The sequence below is a fragment of the Perognathus longimembris genome, chromosome 2, assembly GCF_023159225.1.
Source record: "Perognathus longimembris pacificus isolate PPM17 chromosome 2, ASM2315922v1, whole genome shotgun sequence".
Taxonomy (NCBI): Eukaryota; Metazoa; Chordata; class Mammalia; order Rodentia; family Heteromyidae; genus Perognathus; species Perognathus longimembris.
The window spans coordinates 47,743,155-47,749,411 of record NC_063162.1 but is presented as its reverse complement, the minus strand read 5'-3'; the positions used below and the strand labels follow the sequence as shown (position 1 = coordinate 47,749,411).

General features: G+C 38.6%; 1 non-coding gene across 1 annotated transcript; it reads right to left on the bottom strand.

Moving 5' to 3' along the window:
• Window positions 1-488: 488 nt before the first annotated feature.
• LOC125347382 lies at window positions 489-595 on the bottom strand. The gene has a single exon (XR_007210170.1). It is a non-coding gene; the product is annotated as a U6 spliceosomal RNA (small nuclear RNA).
• Between the last annotated feature and the right edge of the window lie 5,662 nt (window positions 596-6,257).

The window sequence follows — 6,257 nt, the reverse complement described above, 5'->3', positions numbered from 1 at the left end:
ATGGGCCACTAGCTCCCGACTTAAGTTATTTTTCACATACATTAGTTTACCTAGCAATCACTGAGAACCTCTTAGAAGGGAAGAAAGAGATTTTCTTTCTCAAATTTTTTTCCTCAAAAATGATAAAAATTCTGTGTGTGTGCCAGTAGTGTGGTTTGAACTCAGAACCCACACAATGTCCCTTAGCTTTTTTGCTTAAGGCTAGCTGCTAGTACCACTTGAGCCCTGCTTCCAACTTCATGGTGATTAATTGGAGATAAGAGTCTCAGGGATTGTCCTGCCTGGGCTGGCTTCCTACCAGTCTTCAGATCCTAGCTACCCAGCTTCCTAAGTAGCCAGGATTCCAAAAAAAATGACAAGATTCTTAAAAACTATATAGAAATAGATTTTGTATAGTACATGATAAATATTTCTTTTTTTAATTTAATTTATTTATTAATTGAACACAAATTTTTTGACAAGGTGTTGTGCAAAAAGGGTACAGTTACAAAAATAGGGAACGATTCACAAATTTGCATGTGTCATCCTTGCGCAGGGGCCATACTAATCTTCTCTGTATTATTCCAATTTTAGTATATGTGCTGCCGAAGCGAACATGATAAATATTTCTTGATACATAAAATGAAAATTAAAGTTCATCATTAAACATGGATTGTTAAGCTTTTGTGATGTTAGATGTAGGTCTCTACTGTCATCTCTCTAGAAGTCAAAAAATGGCAGAAGTGATCAATTTAAAGCATTTTCTTATGATCCAGTGGCAAATTGGATTAAGTCTCATCCACAATTTTACTAACAATGACTAACTCACTTTATTAAGGAACAAAGGTTAATGCTCTATAATCAAGGAACTGGACTTGCCCAGTATCAGCAGAGCTCTTCGTGAATGGAAAGCATAAAGGATACTGGGAACTTGAAAAGAACAACTTTGTGGTCCCCACATCACATTTTCAAAATGATTCTATCAGAGTGTTGGTTTCCATTATAATTGGCTTTCATTTTCTATAAAAAGTCTATCATATTGGAAACGAATATAAAGATCATTCAATAGTAACTATTTACATGTTCCTATTTGTAATCTAATGTAATCTAACAAGTTTTGTGTGTGTGTGTGTGTGTGTGTTCTGTTTTGTGGGAATGATCCATTACCAGGGCTTGCATATTGCTTGGCTTTTTTGCTCAGGGTTGGTGCTCTACCACTGGAGCCTCGGCTCCACTTCCAGCTCTTTGATGGTTAATTGGAGAGAAGAGTCTCACAGACTTTCCTGCAGGGGCTGGCTTCAAACTACAATCCTTCTCAGCCTCCTGAGTAGTTAGAATTATAGATGGGAGCCACCAGCACCTGACTATAATTTATTAAGTGTTTTGAGATACAAACTCATCTTCTCATCTTGTTTTAATAATCTCCCTACCCCACTGATAAAACATTTTCTGTTTCTGATTTGTCAAATTACTTTAAATTGAATACTTACGCATTTCTAGATCCTCAATTTCCTGTTTCAGAGTCTTACTTTGTTACCTTAGCAAAGCATAAATGTCTTTGGTGCAACTGTGTTTGCTCAAGTAACTGACAGGCCACACCCTGGTAATTAGAGACTTAGTTGCCATTCAGCAAATGGTTTAGTCATCACCAAAATATGAGCTGCAGGCACTTATGCAAACATTGTTTTCAATCCATCTGGAAACAAAGAAATTTATCAAACATTTTGTGTTTCCATCATTTCTATGAAATTAACATGCTTAAACTTTCCTAAGAAAGATCTATCTCATAGTTACAAAGATAATATTTTCTATTTTCAAAGGCTTATAAAAGTTTGCTTTCTCTTCACTCACCCCAACTAACAATCTCCAAATGTTCAATGTTAAACATGGAAAATTTAGAAGAAAAATCTCAGGGAGGATGCTAAGAAGTCAGTCAATGTTAAGATTGACTTTCGTTTCAGAAAAACAACAGAAGTAGCTAAGTAAACTATGCTTAATGTAAAGAATGGAATACTAGTCTTTAAAACACAATAATGTAGGGCTGGGGATATGGCCTAGTGGTAGAGTGCTTGTCTTGCATACATGAAACCCTGGTTCAATTCCTCAGCAACACACACACACACACACACACACACACACACACACACACACACACACACACACACACACACACACACACACAGAGGCAGAAGTGGTGCGGTGGCTCAAGTGGTAGAGTGCTAACCTTGATCTGAAGAGCTTAGGGACAGTGCCCAGGCCCAGAGTTCAAGCCCCTCAACTGATCAAACAACAACAAAACTAATGGTTCATTAGGTTTCAGTTTGATGGACAAATATTTGACCCCGTTTGGGGATAAAATGCAACTGGGACAAAGGCCTACATGGCAAAAGAAAAAAAAAAAAAGAAAAGGCATAATTCACCTTTCTGGTTCCCAACCAGGGCGGCAGGTTCCAAGTCAGGCACATGCCTTGGCCAGACTCAAAAGCAAAAGGCAAGGATGAAAGGGGTCCAACCAGAGAGACACTTATATCCATTCTGAAAGGCCTTCTTCAGGGAGCAACCACTGCTTGCTTAACAAATCAACCCAAAGGAGACTAAAGATCAAATATGTAGCAAGAACAGGAATTTCCTTGTGGAATGACAAGGGAGATCACTTCCCACTTGGGAAGTCTGCTAATTCCTTTCTTTCTTTCTTTCTTTCTTTCTTTCTTTCTTTCTTTCTTTCTTTCTTTCTTTCTTTCTTTCTTTCTTTCTTTTTCTTTTCTTTTCTTTCCTTCCTTCCTTCCTTCCTTCCTTCCTTCTTTCTTTCTTTCTTTCCTTTCCTTCCTTCCTTCCTTCCTTCCTTCTTTCTTTCTTTCTTTCTTTTTCTCTCTCTCTCTCCCTCTCTCCCTCCCTCCCTTCCTTCCTTCCTTCCGCTCTTCAGCTCAAGGCTAGTGCTCTACCACTTGAGCCACAACACCATTTCCTCTTCCTTTCTTCCTTCTTTCCTTTCTCCTTTCCTTTCCTTTTCTTTCCTTCCTTTCTTGTCAGTAGTGGGGCTTGAACTCAGGGTCTGGGCACTGTCCCTGAGCTTTTTTTGCTCATGGCTAGCACTGTATCACTTTGAGCCACAGCTGCACTTCCAGTTTTTAGGTGGTTAATTGGAGCTAAGAGTTTCACAAACTTTCCTGTTTGGGCTAGCTTCTAATGGTCATCCTCCTCAGATTTCAGCCTCTTGAGTAGCCAGGATTACAGGCATGAGCCACCAGAGCCTGGCCATTCTTATTCTTTAAAGGGCAGAGGAAAGGACCTGTAAATCCCTTAGACTGTATCAAGTTCATGATTAGTTGGCCCTGTTGTTTTAGGCATGAGATACAACATATAGTAATAGTATGTGGAAAAGCGGGAAAGTGAAAAAAAAATGAAGGGGCTAGAATCTAACTAGTCCCTTTGAGGGCCACACCGCTTAATAAGTAGAAGACCTCCCACCAAGTCTCACATCTTAAAGGTTCTGTCATCTCCCAATACTGCCACAGGCTGGAGAGCCAAGCCTGTACCATGAGAACCTTTGCCATAGCAAGATAACAAGATATTTATGACTCACAAATTGATGGAAGAAGACTAAAACCTCATGACCTCAGGTGTTTAAGATAAGAAAAAAAGAATTTTTGTTTGTATATATGGGAGGACATAGACCAAAAAGATAGTGCCTGGGTGGTAAGCTCCACATAAATATACATTTTTTTGCAAGTTGGGCACATTAGCTAATACCTGTAATCCTAGCTATTTGAGAGGCCAACATCAGGACAATCATGGTTCAAGGCCAATCCTGGGCAAAATGTTCTCAAGACCCCCATCTCAATCAATAAGGCATGGTGACTCACATCTGTCATTTTTAGCTACATAGGAAATATAAACAGAATTTTAGTCCATACTGGCTCAGGCATAAAATCAAGACGCTACTGGAAAAATAGCTAAACCAAAAAGAGCTGGGATGGTTGCTCAAGTGGTAGACTGCCTGCCTAGTAAGTATCAGCCTGGAGATCAAATCTCAGTATCACATACAAAATAAGCCCTATAATTTTCTTCATGCTTTTCATTTTCTGATTTTTGCATTTTCTGATTATTTTTGTATTTGACGTTTATGTTTTTTAAAAAGAATAAATACGAGTTGTGGTATTTAAAGACAAAATTCCCTCCTATCCCCTCCTTATCCTTCCATTTTTCTTGCCTCTGATTGACTTGCTCAGGTTCTAGCTTTATGGTGAGAAAGATACCTGCTCCTTTCTCTAGATTCTAATTAAAGCATACCCACCTTTTACTCCAGCACATACAGTCTTCCTTAGTAGTTCTAGCAGGAAAGTCATAGGGTAATCTGTCTTGACTTGTATTAGAAAACAATGTGATACAAACAAGTGGGAGATGATAGGTGGGAAATGAAATTTTCTGACGGGTCATGGTCACAAACTATCCCCTGTGGTCAAGAAAGAGAGAATCCAAACTGAGTTGGTTGCTGCAATAGTTTGGGTCTTGAATAGTCCCAAAGGCCCATGGATTAAAGCCTTGGTCCCTGGTGTGGTGCATTTAAGAGGTGGTAGAGCCTGTAATAGGTGGGGCTTTGCGGGGAGGTCCTCAGGTATTAGGGTGTGCCCTTGAAGACATAGGACCTTGGTGTCTTTTTTCTTTTTTTCTTTTTCTTTTTTTCTTTTCTTTTTTTGCCAGTCCTGAGGCTTGAACTCAGGACCTGGGAACTTTTCCTGGGCTTTGTTTGTGGTGGTTTGGTTTTGTTGGGGGGGGGGCAGTCATGGGGCTTGAACTCAGGGCCTAAGCACTGTCCCTGGCTTCTTTTTGATGAAGGCTAGAACCCTCCAACTTGAGCCCCACTTCTGGCTTTTTCTGTTTATGTGGTGCTTCATGCATGCAAGGCAAATACTTTACAACTAAGACATATTCCCAGCCTCCTGGTATCTTTCAATCCCTTTCTCTCTTTCTTTTGTCTCCTGACTGTCTCATGAGCAAGTTTGCTTTGCTACAGGCTTTTTACCAGGATATACTCAGAACTGATCACTGGAATACCAAAACTGTGATCACAAATAAACCTTTTTTTCACCGTAAGTTGAATATTTATGATATTTTACTATAGAAACAGAATGCGGATCAACATGTTATCTAAAGTCAGCAAGAGGAGATATATCACCTGAAGAAGGAAGAAGTGATGCTAGAAAGACTAAAATAACAAATATAGCTGATTCAATGTTCATTCCAGACTCTCACAATAGTGAGTTCTTTTTTTTTTTTAATAGTGAGTTCTAAAAGGCATTCACACAAGGTTTTTCCAGTATTTGGGAACTAGAAGTCACTATTGAATATCTATTAATTCAACACATATCCCCCAAGTATCTACTTTGTGCCAGTAGCCTCTTTTCTACTGGGAGGAGCAATGAAGAAACAAAAATATCCCTATATTCATGGATCCTACTTGATTAGAGATTAACAATCATTCTAAAAAAAGTGAGTCTAGAATTGTCCTCTGGCTGTAAATTAAAGCAAAGGGAAATGTGATTTAGCTTTCATAGAATTCTTTTTCATTTGTCTGTGAGCACCATAGTAAAACCTTACTTTCATCGAAAGAAACCAAGCTGAAATGAGTTATGAGATTTCCAGACAAGTGAAAAGAGTACAGGATTCTGTGCCTTGATATTCATGGGAAATTGCATTATCTAGATATACCTGAAGATGTTCTGCAGCTTCTTCAAGTTTTAAACTATATTATCTAACTTGCCCTTATGCTGACATTGGGCAAAACAATTCTTGCAGTGTATATTTAATTTCAAGCAAAAAATAAAAATAAACATTCCCATCCCCCCAGTGGAACCAGGGTTTATTTCCATTTAGAAATAAAATCAATCTGTTGATCAAATACTTCAGGTCACATCCACTTGTGAATGTCTTTTTTTTTTGGTCTTTTTTTCCCTTTATTGTCAAAGTGAATTACAGAGGGGTTACAGTTTCATATGTAAGGCAGTGAGTACATTTCTTTTTTTTTATTAAACTTTTTTCTTTATTGTCAAAGTGTGGTACAGAGGAGTTACAGATTTATGTAAGGCAGTGAGTACATTTCTTGTTCAACTTGATACCTCCTCCCTCCTCCCCTTTTCTCTCTCCCCCCAAGAGTTGTGCAGTTGATTTACACCAAATGGTTTTGTAAGTATTGCTTTTGGCATGGTTTGTCTTTTTGTCCTTTGTCTCTCAATTTTGACATTCCCTTTCCCTTCCCCAGTTCTAATACACGTATAAAC